Raw genomic sequence first — 15,434 nt, 5'->3', positions numbered from 1 at the left:
AACATCAATGGATTCCCGTTTGTACAGTAAGCTAAATATGCGTCTGTATGTATATACGTGTATATATATTTACAGATTCAACAAGCAATTAACTCTGCAGACAATTAGCTAGTGGGAGGTGGCAGCAACAGTTAACTTGAAGAATTTTGTCACATTTTAAGTCCATCATTTCGGTCTAATACGGTAAAGAAAATATCTCCTTGCACTTGTTTATTAGTCTTGTGTGTGATAACAAGCCGCTGATAAATGCTGCATCTTATTGAGACACAAATCCACAAGATCAATACTGTTACTATGCACAATATAACGAGAGGTATTCCAAGATGAAGCAGATTCTCTGCCTTCACCAAGAAAATAATGGCCAACCTTCCTTGACACTGACTCTCAGAAGTTATTTCTTCTTTTCCTTTCAGCTTGTCCCGTCATCTTTTCATCCTCCTCTCTAACACCCACTTTCCTCATGTCCTCCCTCACAACATCCATCAACCTTTTCTTTGGTCTTCCTCTCGCTTGTTTACCTGGCAGCTCCATCTACCAATATACTCACTCTCTCGTCTCTAAACATGTCTAAACCATCGAAGTCTGCACTCTCTAACCATGTCTCCAAAACATCTAACTTTGGTTGTCCCTCTAATGAGCTCATTTTTAATCGTATTCCGAGCGAGAATCTTCATTTCTGCTACCTCCAGTTCTGCTTCCTGTTGTTTCTTCAGAGCCACCGTTTGAAATCCGTACATCATGGCTGGCCTCACCACTATTTTATAAACTTTGCCCTTCATCCGAGCGGACACTCTTCTCTCACATAAAACACCAGACACCTTCTGCCAACTGTTCCACCCCGCTTGGACCCGTTTTTTCACTATTCTTAGTTATTTCATTTTATTAAACAAGGTAACAATTTGACCTTGAAGCCTCACTTATGCTCTTCCAAATATTTTAACATGTGCCTTACCAAAAGTCGTGACGGTAAAGCATATGTAGTAAATCGGGTGGTGGGTGTTCACAATTGAGCTGCAGGAGATTCGTCCACGTCAACGTCGTTAATTGATTTTGTTTGCATGGGCACTCCCGACTTCCTCCCACATTCCAAAATGGATGGAAATTGTTAATCGATGAAAGCTGCACAAGGCTCTAGTTTACCTGCAACCCAATTGACATCTGACAAAAGTCACAGCTTCCACGTTTGGTTCCAAAGGAGACAGTTTGGACAGTTCGTATCCCCTCGGAAGCGACTGATGGAAAGAAGTGACAACAGCTCGGTGAACGAGGCTTGCTCTGAAATTGAAAAGCGAACTTCAGGTCAGCCGCAGCTTTTGACAAAATGTGGAAAAACCCTGACAACTCTTCGCCTTACCCTTTTTACCTTTCTGTCTGTGAAACTTGATCCCTTCACCTTCACCTTCATACAACATCTGGTTCACGTTGACAGGTGTGTCAAGGGATGCAATAAATACGCGATGGTTGTCTCTTTCTCCGCATTTAGGATCCCTTTAAAGCTCCCCAAGGAGCCGCCGTCTGTCGAGGGCCAGATGAAGGTGTAGCCGGAGCAAGAGCCGAGTGTGCACATGTGCAAGCACCTTTCTCCTTGGAGAGTCATTAGGTGTGTTTTTTTTTTTTTTTGACATTGGGAATTGGCATTTTCCCTCCTCGATTTGCCATTTCCCCAGACAGAGCTTTGACTAGCCTGTCGCCAGCCGCCCACTCCTGACAAATCTCCACACAGTGCTGACGTGCGCACAGTATCCCTGGAAGTTTTAGTAGGTCAACCCCTCCGAAGGCAGGCCCGAACTTGCACGCAGGTAAGAAGACGCGCATTTCGAGATACGTGGGCCTAATTAGACAGAGAACAAAAAGATCACATTCCCACGTACCTCGGGTTTCTAATTAAAGGAAATTCCTCAGTTTCCTCTCATACCTATTCATGATTAAAATAGAAAGGAAGAAGTAACAAAGTGGTGCTCTGCCTCAGGTGACGTGCGTAAGCCCCTGGGGATAGGCCCCCCTCTTTCCTTTTTTTCCCCCCCTTCGTCCAGCTATTCATATCACAAAGGCAGGTTGATGATCACATGGCGTCATAACAAAGACCCCAGCTTTCTCAGCAATGATCAACATTGGAGTGTTTGCGCACGAAGATTCTTGTCAACTGGTACCGGGGTCCAGAACTCAACCAGAGCCTAACGAGGGTGAAGGAAGCTAGGAGTAAACAAACTGTGCCAGGATTTACATTAGTGACAAGGGGTTTTACGTTGCTTCCTGGGGGAAACACGGTGTGTTGAGACTCAGAGTTAACAACGCCATATATCACGGGTGTCAAACTCATTTTTCTCACAGGCCACGTTGTTGTTCCCGTTTCCCACAGAGGGCCTTTATGACTGTGGAACAAAAATATTTAATCATCTCATCATATTTCCATCATCAATTTATGAACTAGTTTTGGAATCTGAAATCAAGGGTCATGTGTTTTTCAGCTGTTCACGTTTGGTAACACAAAAATGCTACTCATATCTCAACTTTATCATTTATGATGGATGACAATTTGAAATTTTGGTACAGATTTTTACAAGAATCATGGAAATTAACGCTCTCAATTTGGCTTTGCGGGGCACATAAAATCATGTGGTGGGCCAGATCTGGCCCCCAGGCTTTGAGTTTGACACCTGTGCCATATATGGTAAGCTTCCTGTGGCCAAAATGTTGATCATGATGTAGATTCTTCATTTCTCACAGTATAGGTTTACAAAGTAAACACAGTTATGATTAGGAAATAAAACAAGATAACCTTACTATATTATTTGGCAGAACCAGGAAAAAAAACAAAAGATATGAGGTAAATAAAAGAGAATTGGAAAGGCGAATGAAGGCAAGTTACAATAAAAAAATTGCCTATTGAAATTGAGAACATTCCCCCCCCACCCCAAAACCACAGAACACCGAGATGAGAGCAAACAAAGAAAATTAATTCCACTCACTTGCCTGTCACAAAGCCTCGCGGAGCCCCACCTAAAGAAAATAGAAAATTACAGGAGAGTGAAAACAAGTCAATGATTTTCTTGCGGTTCTTAGCGTACAGCGAAGGGAGGGGAAAGATCACGAACAACAGCGAGCGCCGCTGTGACAAGTTTGATGCCGAGGTACCTGCTCCCTCTTCCACGGCAATCCCTCCATTTCAAATTGATTTTTTTTTTTTTTCATGTATTGCATTCTACTTGTAGCCGCAATTTCAGCTCATCCTGGGACTCCGTGATGTATTCAGGGACTTCTCTCATGTTCTGCAAATCAAAGAACTTTTGTATTCCGTTGCCAGGACCAGGAGGTGATTAAAAGTGATGAATTTAATAATTAACCTCGCCATTGTATCACTAGGATTCTCTTTCTTATGTCAACAAGCAGCCCTTTTAAATTTGAGCTTATGACAGTAAATCGTTGCTGGCTGGATGGGAAGCTTGATTCTTCAGCAGCTCGGAAGGGAATGAATTTTGAAGTTGGCTGAGAGAGGGGATCAGAGGCCCCCATGAATCAATAATGCACGGACACACACACACACACACACACGCATACACACCACAAGCTCTTCTTGCTACTCTATCATTCTCTCTCACACTGGTTTTTTTTTTCTTGCTTTCATTCTGTCACTTCCAAATCCTGAGCTGTTGTTCTCTTCATGTGGCATGTTTACTAAACAAAAATGGGAAAGCTATATTTTGGGGGGGAAAAAATCCCCAAAATGTTTTTAAATGAGCATGAAGTGGAAAAACATTAAGTGCTGCATTTGTTCATATTAAACCATTCACTTACGCGTGTAAAACTGATCAATATTTGAGAATCCAGATGGTACAGGTTACGATTTCAGTTTTTGTAATTATTTTGATTGCCGCATTATACTAATATTCATTAATGTCACAATAAATCAAAAAAGCTAAAACATTTCGTATGCTATTAGACTATTCAGGGCAGAATTCAGTTAGTGAAGAACACATTGTGTCATCTTTGTGCATCCTTAAAGTGAATTCATTTGTAAACTTGGCAAAATCATGACCTAATCTCCAACCAGATATTATCCATCCCCCTGCGATGGCTGCTGTGGGAATGTGGAAAGTGTCAAGTAATGAGCCAAAGATTACGGAATGAGCGGCTGACTAGATGAGGGATAATGGGGCAGAGGTCCGGTTTGTGTAGGCATGGCCCCGCGTGGGAATTCTGGAGAGGAAACCATTCAGGCCGGATGAGAGAGGAAGCTGATTATGTGCACCTTCCACCCCTTTTTTTCAGGATGAGCGCGCAAATCCGCCATTTGGCGATGACAGACACGTCCAGCTGGTTAAGCGAAGGAAAGACATTGACTGAACATGAGATATAGGATGGGGAATATTGTCATCGTGTCTTCATTTGGGCTTATAATGACGTCAAGTTGGCGCTGACTGGAGGTGAAAAATGAGGGGAATTTTTAAGGTCGGCAGCCATCTGTCCACTGACTTTTCCGCTTGTCCTCGCTAGACTTGTGGGTGTGCCGGAGCCGGAAGACTTTGGGCGAGACACCCTGGACTGATTGCCAGTCGATTGCAGGGCAAAGAGTAAAGCCCTCTCACTGAAACCTAAGGACAACTTGGAGTCGCAAGTAACTGGAGCCTATCCCAGCTGACTTTGGGAGAGAAGGTGGTACATTCTGGACTAGACTAGTTGCTGGAATTGCAGGCCAATCAGACAAACAGCCATTCACGCTGATCATCAATATCCTATGGTCAATTTCTGGCAAATGTTGACAAATGTCCCAAAATATATCTGCCCGCTTTTCTTCCCCTGTTCGATTCAGACACTTGCAGTCCTATTCACGTGGTCTGGTTTCCCCAGTAGTAGTTCTGACGAACAAGTCAGCTTCACTTAGTTCTCCTGTGTTTTCGCACCGTCTCATGATAATTAATCGAACTTCAAACTATCCTGCTAACAACGCCCACTCTTTTTGTTCTGCCACGGGAGCAAGAAAGGCCAGAGTAATTGGACACGTCTGGACGACGTGAACTCCGAGTGCGGCTGAAATGTAAAGTGTGCGTGTAAAGAGTATGTGTTAATTGCCTCGGTCCTTAAGGTTCGGCTCGCCCGTGCCAGACATCTTTACCTTTGGCGGGCACCTGCAGCAAGACAGAATCCATTAGTTGCTCTGAGTGATGAGACGAAGCAGTTTTCATTAAAAAGACATTTGGTGACGACCGAGGGGGCCGTGAATTTGAAGCCAAGCCAGGAGAAAAGGCTTGCGTTTGTCTCGCAGGGTAGCTCAGTGATTCACATGTGAGCATTTCAGAGCTGCCAGTCAAATAAACAGTGACTGAAAGCCGGCCAAGCCCGGATGGCCGAGAGAAGAGAAGCAGGTGCTCGCGCGAGTTGGTGTGCATGTCAGCGCTGAAGTTGCTGGCAGGCCTGAGAGGAGACAGTGAAGGACGGTGCGAAGTTGCGAGTGAATTTTGTAGACTGCTGTAAACTCAAAAGTACAGCACTGCTACTTACACCTGTCCTTGAACTGTGCTTTACAGGAAGGACCAGAGTGACAACCCATTCCTACCTTCTCTACACTCCGTAACTTCCCATGCAACACATCCCCGAATTGGGGCATCACTCCTGAAGCCAGCAAATATCTCATCCAGAGACTAATTATGTCATCCTAAATCACATTTGAAAAGCTCAGGCCGAACGAAGGCCTGGACCCTTTTCAAGGAAGGGAAAAGTTGTGCAATGCCCCCCTCAAAAAAAAAAAAAAAAAAAAAAAAACCAAGCAAACAGAAGAGATTCCAATCTTTAAAGAATATTACATAAAGGTGTTAGTCATGCAGAATAATACATGCTATTTATCATTTACAAATTAGAAGCTTTAGTCATAGTTGTTTTTTCCTAAAGAGCAGTGGGAATATGCCTGTAAATATTGTCTGCGCTGTGTACGTGTTGCTGTTCCATGTGTGATTGAATTGAGCTTTTAATTTTAAAAAAATATTGTAAACTTCACCTCTGTTTTGGAGACGTGAAAACAAAATAATTCAACCCTTAAATTGAAGCTGATGAGATCCATTCCGAATGTGCTTTTTCCCCTTCACGATGTCATGACCCACCCACACCTGAATTGGGACACTTGTGAGGAAAAAAAAATGTCACTTGAACAGTAATGCAAATCTAGCCTTAGAAATTTTTTCCCCTCTGAACAATTTGTGATGAATGTCTCAAAACTACCGTGAAGTGAGAAGAAAGGAGAAATCAATTCCATCCACTAACTCTTATCAGCGCTGTGACTGGCACATCCGATGTTGTTAATGTAACTCGCTGAGAGGGGATTTATCACCGCTGCCCCTTGTGATGGATATTTGGGCTCAAGCGGTCGCTTCGCACCTTCTGCTGCTCTACAAACGTCAACCGAAATAGCAGGTGCTCCAGGATACGCCCCAGTTTGTGCAAGCGGACTTGCTATTACAACTTTTTACAGAATGTGGCCTTCACCCTGAGAATTTCTCCTCAAGGAAACAATTGATTCAGGATTTTGAAGAAAACATAATTCACTGTATTGTACAACAATCAGTCCCAGGGTGAAGTTGGCTTGAGCCTGCAACTGTTACTGGTTTGGTAATATCAGAAATTGTGGTTTTAGTGGCAGTTTGAGTGGTTGGTTGCTGTAGGACCTGATGGAAAACCTTTTTCAAAATTGAATATGAATATCACCTTTAATTATGCTACACAGTATAGTTTTTGAAAGACTAAATTGACCCTGACGCTGGAGGCCGTCATGCTCGCAAAAGACCTTTACTGGAGCACGTTTTGGCTTTGGTATTGCAGTGACCTTGAATGATCTTTTTGATCATCACTTACATTTTTAGACCAGTCTTGGTCTCCATGTTCTAATTCTACTGTTTCTCTGTGTGGTGTTTGAGACCGCTTTGTACTGACAATCTCGGACCGTGAGCCATAATCCTCGAGAGGTGGCTGTGTGGTTTGTACAAGCTTCTTGAGTTTAGGTCCCGGCTCTCATGGATTTATTATTTTGAATTACCGCTGATGAAAGGTGGGCGGGGCTCCAGAGAAGCAGTCCACGATCCCTGTCGTTTTTATTCCACCGCTTTATGCAAAGGCAATTTTAGCAGTGCATCAATCGTAATAACCTCTCCTTCACTGTTCACTTTTAAATCGACCCAATAACTGCCTGTCAGAATAATTTAGGGCGCAGCGCCGCATTTCAATAAGTACACGTTTCATCCAACAACATCTGTAATCTGCTCCGGCGAGAAAGCAGGAGCCTTAACAGGGGTGCACGGTTTAATTGAGCGTGCAATCGGAGAACGCAGTCAAGTGAGAATGGGGGGTAGGGGGGGTGGGGGAAATAATCCTCTCTCCCACAGGTGCGAACTAATGGGTCAAGTAGGAAACGAGTGCAGGCTTCATATTTGTTCCTCGATGAGGATACTACGGTAGCGAGAAAAAAAAAAAGTAGGTCGAAATAGATTGCTTTTTTTTAATGATTCATCCGTACCAACAAAATAAAAACAACCACTTAACAAGCCACTGTATCCTTCCTGCGTTGACCTATTAGCCCTGCAGTCATTTCTTCTCATTAATTTTCATCCTTTTAACCTTCACACTCCAATTCTATGATCGCTCCTGACAGAAGGAAAAGATAAAAGTTAACAAAACACATACAACAAAAAAAGCTATATTTACTGCACCAGCATCTTTTGAAATGGGAGTGTTTGCTTTCAACTCAAAATAGAACTATCAGCACCAGATCTAAATCAAAGCTCAGACACAGAAGAAATGGAACTTGTAAGACAAGGCACCGCTGTACAAATACAAGGAAAATAATTCCACATTTACATCTCATCTAATCTATGGAGTCTTGCATACACATATGACACATGGTGGTTGTGGGGAGGGGGGTGTGTTCTATTTCCCATTCAGTACCTACACGCCAACGTGGCGGGTTGGTGGGGCTGTCGATGTACACCACCAGAAGTTAATCGTCAACGGGAGCGATTGGTGTGCGACGTAAAGTCCTGATCACCCCAAGATTTACAATGTTGAATTTTGGCAAGACAAAAAAATCTCCTCCAATATAGATTATTACGAAGAGATGATCGGTGAAATTGAGACATTCTCTGGGTGAAGTATTTGCCTGCCATTTGAACCAGTCTCTGTCGGCACCGTCGTCCCTTTGACCTTCGGATTCTCCGTCTTACTCCAGATAGCTTTGCCCGGCTTCATCTGTGTCTCATCAAATGAATGCGAAAGGCTGGCTCCATCCCCCTTAGAGAAATGCCATTTTCTCTGTGAACCTTGCCACTGCTCTCAGCCTTTCTTTCTCACACCGTTTCACTCGCAAGTGTTTTTCGCCTTATTGTCATCTCTGGGGAAGGAGGAAGGGGTAAGAAAGGGAAGGCAGCCAGTGGGGAAGGAAAGCCCAATCGTCTACCTCTGCTTGGTGTCCAATTCTTCAAGACATTGTTGACTCATCTTCACATTCCTGGTAGCCTGACCTGACAGTCTCCCCTCCATGTGTCATACAATGCCCTTTTCAATTTGCCTTTTCAATCTTCACCCCTGTTAACACACCTCTCGCATTTCCCATTTCCATTTCAATTGCGTGCCCCTTGAGATAGCGGAACAATAATCAGGTTCAGGTGGCTTGTCATTTGAGAAAAGTTTTGCTCTACGCTGGTATGTCGCTCAACCCTAGGATGATTTTACAATCACACTCAGAAGTTACAGTTCCGTGTTTTGTGTCTTCAAACTTCTCTTTACAAAGTCTCAGAGAAGATGAGTTTATCCCTAGGAACTTTAAACCAAATTCTAATAAAGCTTTGTGAACTCGGAGATGACTACGTACTTTAGAGTGCATTTGCACAATGATTTTTACCCAGACGAGCAAATTTACAAACGTAAAAGATCCTTTCTGTAAATCCCAAACCATCTTTGTCTGACATTTCCACCTTTTCTCCATTAACTCCCCCAAAAACTACAGTCCCAGCGTATTTTCTTTGGGAAAAACAAGGGACCCAAGAGGCAGACGAGCTCCCCTCCAAGTTGACATTTGCCACATTCATTCATCATTCATCCGTCGTCACTGCACAGATGAGGAGCGAGGGATCTTATCAGCTGCAATGATTGAGATGGTTGAGCTAAGCGCCGGTGGGAAAATGACTCCAATATAATATGCTTTGTGACTAACTATGTGTAGCTAAAAGAGGGCCAACCTGTTTGCACTATTAGAAGTTACGAGGATGTGGAGGTCATTGACTGAGACTTGAAGGATGTCAACGTGTCTCGTAATTTTTAATCAACAGGCAATCATTCCGCGTCACGTTGTAATAAAAGCAGACCTTGATGGCTGACTTTAAAAAAAAAAAAAAGTCAAGGAGATTTAATTACTGAGTCATTCTTGGCGAATGTTTACCGCAAGGTCTTCTGCCCACACTTTCTGGCCATTTTATAGTTGGTAAAATGATGACTGTCCTTCCATCAACTTCGGCTTTGAGTGTTTTCAACTCTGGAGGCGTACCCCCACCAATGAGCGAATTAGGATCGCCATGTTTGGCCACATTACTGGACTCCTCTAATAAGTTATGTCAGTCAATGCTGAAGGGTGATTTCTTATTCCCACGCCGCCCAAACTTCACTGCGGGTTGCAACGGAACTTGTATTCTCAGCATGGACGGGTGCATTGGGTTCTGTCTTTTTTTCCGCACAGTGAAAAGTGATGAATCTATATTTACATCATTTATCAAATGTGATGTGATGCATGTAACAACACGTTCTTCTTCACACCATAGAGTGGCGAGATGGTTTCGGTGCACGCCCATCGCTTCAGATTGTCCACAGAATCGTCAAGTCATGGGCACCTGGGTCCAATTTGCCCTCCCAATTCACATCAATGTCGAGGTTTATAAGTAAATATTAAAATATATTTAGACCATCAGATATTTTCTTTTAGATTTGGGGGGATTCGTGTACATAAGTTTGCATTAAATCTTTCTAACAGTTAACGTCACTATTAATGTACCTTCAGTCATTCGAATCTTAGCAGGAATATATTGCCACACAAATATTTAGGCACCTTTTTATTTCCTTTTTGAGTTTGTTCTTAAGTTTTAATGAACGTTTATAAGGGAGTCTAAATAAGTTTGAAGCTTCTCTAACACTTTTCACCCTATTAACCTATCTACTTTCCACTCTCTTAAACAAACACATTATCTTAGCAAAAAAAAAGTAATGGGGATGGAGTGAAAGATTTACCCAGAGTTATACGGAGACACTGGAGACATGCATTTGTTGAGCAGGTGGAGCGATACAACACTAATTTATTATCATTAGCTGGAGTTAATCGCCTGTGCAAACACTTTACTCTCCAAATAGATTTTTTTTTTGTTTACAGAGTGAAGGAAAGAGAAATATCATCAACATTCAGTGTTATTTCAAGTGCCTTTTAAATGGAGATTACAATGTTTCAGACAGGAACTGATAGAATTTTTTTTGTTTTGTTTTGCCTTTTGCTTAACACCATAAAAAAAAAAAAAACTTGGTGGGGATCATAAATCCCAAATACAATACAATACATGATCTAATGAGATCGAGGAGAGACAATTTATTCGCCTGGATGAAGAGAATTCGGTTAGGGATCGTCCGACACCAGCCTGGGTAGGCTTCAGCTGAACATTTCAGAATCTGTACTTTTTCATTTTCTTCTAAAGTAGCTGGATCAGTACTTTGACTTTTACCTTAAAGTATTTATTTTTTTAAATCTGTACTTTTAATTAAGTATAGAGTTTGTGTATTGTTGCCACCTCTGTGTGACTGTGTTGAAATTGCTCAGAGCGGGTTGTCAGGCACCCCGTGGGGCCAGAGGAAGTCGGGATCCTGTACCGCCCTCTGCTTTCTAGACCTTGATCAAGATTCTGGAGTTTGTTTGTTTGCAGCGGAAAAAAAAAATATCAAAGTTCAACAGGAGAAAAAAATTCCAAGCAGGTCACAAACAAAATATTCTCCGAAGTAGCAGGAAAAAAAACCCTGTGTCCAACATTTTAACACAGCTTGAGGTTAAACTGAGGTTGACTTGATTTAATCAGGGTTTGTATAAATATAGTATGATGCAGTCACAAATACATGCAAGTACAAAAGATGCATAAAAAGCTAGACGCCGCAATGTGTGTTTTGTGTGTGACTGCTCTGAGTTCAAGGGATTGATGGATTTTGACTACGAGGGTTAAAATGTGTTTCCGCCCTCCGTCCTTGACTGATTTCCACAGAGAAAAGAGTCGGCTACCTGAGCAGCCCACATACGACATTTCCTTTGTCTTCCTCCTCCAGACATCCCGCCTCCAAATAGTTTATGCGCGTACGGCTTCTGTAAATCCGGCACAATCTATATGCTAGAGATTGCACAAACGCTCAGTTCCCCGCTGCGAGGCGTTCCAACGTGGAAGTGTTCAGTTTAAGAACAAGGTAGCGTTGTGGTGGCTGCTCATCCTACATTCAGGGAACAGGAAGCCCTGAAGGCTGTGAATGTCTCCTTTGTTTGGAAGCGCATTTCTTATTAACAAGCGAGAAAGCATTGCAATATCTGTGCAGGAGTAGTGGCAGTCGGCATGCAACGGCGCTCCTCCCTTGACTCAAGGTGCTTGCATAGCAAATCAATATTTCCCATTGAAATGAACTGAGATGCCATTAATCCGTTCCGTCACCCCAAAATGCGCATTTTTCTTGCTGTGCTTTTCAGCATAAAAATAGCTCTGTATTGTTTTTGAAAACATAATGACCTATAATGAAAGAGTATGTAAAGAAAGAATCCGGTAATTAATGGTAACTTAAAAAAAACAAACCTGTGGCACTGGTGAGCCAACACATTCCAACTTGTATTCGGATGGTCTTTGCAAAAATGTTAGATACGGTGAATGAAGTGCCTGAAGAGGACACAAAAAAATCAAAATTTCAATTAGTTGCTAGTATGCTGACTACTGTCGAGGTAACAACCCCTGAGCAACGCGCTGAACCGCAAACAAACACGCGGCGGCTGGTGGCCAGCACATTTCTCCCTCCGCGTAGCTCAGAGACAGAAGACATCAAGGCAAAGGGCTGCGGGAAAGATTAATAATCCTAGTGAAAATATATAGCTGCCATCTTGTTGAGAGCGGACCCCCGCCGGAGGTGCAGCGCCAGCCGAACATCTTGGACGACGCCTCTCAACTGTCTGCGCTGTGAGAAGATGTGAGGTTGAAGACATCCCGAGGCGCGTCTCCATGTCACAGACATTACGTTAGTCACTGCTTCATGTTCAAAAAGGCCCTGACTTCAGTCTGCTGGGAGGGGAATGGCGCCAACGCCGGACTGCACAGAGGTGCTGTCATTTATGATTATTATTTTGTTGTCTACAGTTTGTAGTTATTTTATCGGCGCGCACTGTACAGTAAGAGCAAATGAGGCCAGATTTATAGCAGATTGTGACATGCCTATCATATGAATTACGAATACGTGGTGCTTGATTCACTTGCAAGGGAGTGCAGAGCAGCTTCAGGCATCTCGAAATTAAAAAGACGTATTCGTGAAGCTCACATTGTTTTAACAGGGCCCCTACATTTACATGGGACTAAAGCACACACACGCATATATAAACCCCTTATTCATAATGAAGTGTATCTTAGTTGTGCTGAGATCAAAATGTATTTTTCATGTACTAAGTGATGTCATATAGCAAAAACATAAAAAGTGATTTTATTGAAAATTGCAAACACCATCTTGAATGTACTAAAATGTTTTTGTCCTTATATTGTTTACAAATATTGAAAAAATGATTTGAAAATTGTTTCAACTCATTAAGTTACGACTAATATGAATTAAGATAACTATGTTTGTGGAGTGTGTTTGGAGCAGGCGCTTCATGTTGCAGCCCATCTTAATTTTAAGATTGTGTTTTAAATCTTTTAGGATTTCCAACCGAAATAACACTCAATTCTTTGTGGCTACTTTGTAGGCCAAAGCAAGAAGCCAGCTCCTTTTAAAGAGTTGAGAACAATTTCATCTATCGGGATTAAAGACCGCAAACGCGTTTATGTATTTTAAAAATACAATGCGTCGTAGACACCCTATGAACTTCAATTCATCCCGTGAGCTGAGTGCTGTAGTTCAGGTTGAGCCCAGCGGAAGCTGCGTATAAACTGCAAACTAACTTTCCCATTGTCTGCTCGCGGTATATTTGACTCTCATCAACAGCCATTGAGCTGCGTAGCGTGTGCGCTTGTGTGTTTGGCATCCGCACGAGCGGGTCGCGGTGACAGTGTTGCCCGTGAAACGGGCGCTCTGGCACCATGACAGAATGAGGTCGCCCTGCTGCGGAATGACATGCTCACCACGTCAGTCTTTCCCGTGCACGCGCGGACACGCACATCCCATAATAAGTCCGTTTGGATTGAGGGTGACGCTTTTGGCTGCGGAACACTGGCCTTCTTTTCTACGCACATGCTCAGATGAGAGCGTGTGCATGGGGTACTTAAGAAAGAACAGTAGTAGTAGATTTTAGAGTACATTAATAGTACTTTTTTCAGCAGTATTGAGCTTACATTGCTAAATCAGAGAGTGAATAATTTGAAATGAAAAGTTTTGCATTCATGCAAACAATGAGTCTGTCATCACAATTGTTCTATTTTAAGTCATTGCTGAAGATGAGCAATAGAGTCAATGCTGAATTGCTTGGCCGTTTCAGTTTGATTGATTTCTGAGTCACTTCCTGTCTGATTGGTTGCACGTCCTGTCCTCGGTCCCATAAACCACCGCCGTGGCGGTCGTGGTCCAAGTTAGGTTGTTCAGCAATGTAAATAATGCATCAGTTTTCAGTTTTTAACAAATTGTGCCTCTTGTTTTAGACCACCATTTTTCAACTGTACCTGGTTGTCATACTGTAACATTTGGATGCACGCTCATTCGAAAAGCCCACACAAATATATGCGGCAGGTAACATTTGCTCGTGCTCTTCGATATTAAAGGAAGCTGTGCATTTGCCAGACATCATTCACCTTAAGCCTCTACTTTCTGTATGTTGATGTTTACTATAACGTGTTCAATTTATTTATTATTAACGGTTTGTAAACAGATCCAAGAGCGTTTTCTTCTGTTATGGTGCTACCACACAGGTGTTGTTTTGCGGTACAAGCCCTCAACGCTATGTCGTGCTGTATTATTTTTTTTCATTGTTGTTTGTTGCATTGCTCTTTAGTGCCTTTATATCAAAAAGGTTTGGAACATAAAGCCAAGTTCTGTTGAATAAAACATTTAGAAGATATCCTATTCTCTTCAAAGACTTTTTGCAAACAAGGAAACCAAAGATCTCTGCTCCTACAGTTAGCGTTTGTATTTCCACTTGTGAATGCAAGTGTGTGTGTTTTCACAAAGTCTGAGGATACCTTTCAGGTTGCTAGTTTTTTTTTTTTTTTTTTTTTTTTGTGGCGCAGGGTTGCAAAGTGGAGTTGAAAAGATCTGTGGATCTCACAGCCATGCTTGCACGTCATCCACGGCAATTTCCAAACTTGGGTTGAGCTTGAACGGGAAGATCAATAGTATGCTCATTGAGTGGTTGGAATTTTGACTAGTATTTAGAAATGGTGAGGTTTTCTTGATTTGGGGAGCAAAATGGTTCCACACGCTAGGATTAAAATAGGGTTAACGCTACAGTGACCTTCTCATCCTCTGTATATATGGATACTGTCGGACCCCCTCCTGTGTACTTGACGTAACACGTCTGCTTGCCAGAGGACACCTGCCGACTCTCAGACTCCAACATCACGAGTCGGTGAAGAGTAATTTGTCGCAGCATGCTTAACAGCACCAGGAAGAGCCTCATTCATACCCCCTTTCTGATTCTCTGCGATGCATGAAACTTGAACTCAGGACAGAATACAGGTGCGTAAAACTGTAATGAGTGCCTTTAAATGTGGCCGCTGAGCAAGAAGCATTTATTGAGCTTTAAAAATGGATATGGAATCACCAGCGCACCTCACAGGGACTTCACTGTTTAATTAGCCCTCAATAGCTAGAGAAGAGATTTGATGAATATCCTTTTACCACTGTTTAATTCCCTCATTTTAATCCTGGTTGGTTTTGATTGCGCAAATTGCAACCGAGAGATATTTTTTTACCACCTTCATTCTGCCTGTACTGCAATTTCAGAGTACAGTACTTCAGGCTTTTCTGGTCGTATGCATGCTCCTTCAATAGCAGCATTTCAGATATCTCAGTTTGTTGATGTTTGGCAACTTTTACGGCTGGTACTTTGGAATCACAGCTATATTTGTTAAAACAAGTAGGCGCCTCAATGTTTTATGAAGAACTGTGAAATATGCTATGATGGAAATCAGAAGCGAACATCAATGAAAAAGCATTGGAAGGTAAAATGCAGAATAAAAAGTACAATTGTGTCTTTGCAT

At 42.4% G+C, this 15,434-nt stretch overlaps 1 protein-coding gene across 21 annotated transcripts in view; it reads left to right on the top strand.

Annotated features, from left to right (window-relative positions):
* adgrb2 (adhesion G protein-coupled receptor B2) overlaps positions 1 to 15,434 on the top strand; it is a 296,094-nt gene that overhangs the window by 42,934 nt on the left and 237,726 nt on the right. For 3 of the 21 annotated variants that reach the window (XM_061817010.1, XM_061816858.1, XM_061816880.1), the window contains exon 1: positions 14,325 to 14,910. The exons of 16 other annotated variants lie outside the window; for them this stretch is intronic. The gene's annotated coding sequence lies outside the window, so the exon portion shown is untranslated. Of the gene's footprint in view, positions 1 to 12,051; positions 12,356 to 14,324; positions 14,911 to 15,434 lie in introns of those variants that run through there. 2 more of the 21 variants (XM_061816874.1, XM_061817020.1) reach the window with 2 other exon arrangements.

Source organism: Syngnathoides biaculeatus, chromosome 1 (genome assembly GCF_019802595.1).
Source record: "Syngnathoides biaculeatus isolate LvHL_M chromosome 1, ASM1980259v1, whole genome shotgun sequence".
NCBI classification, from domain to species: Eukaryota; Metazoa; Chordata; class Actinopteri; order Syngnathiformes; family Syngnathidae; genus Syngnathoides; species Syngnathoides biaculeatus.
Note: the sequence above shows the minus strand (reverse complement) of the source record. Positions and strands in the feature narration are given on the sequence as shown.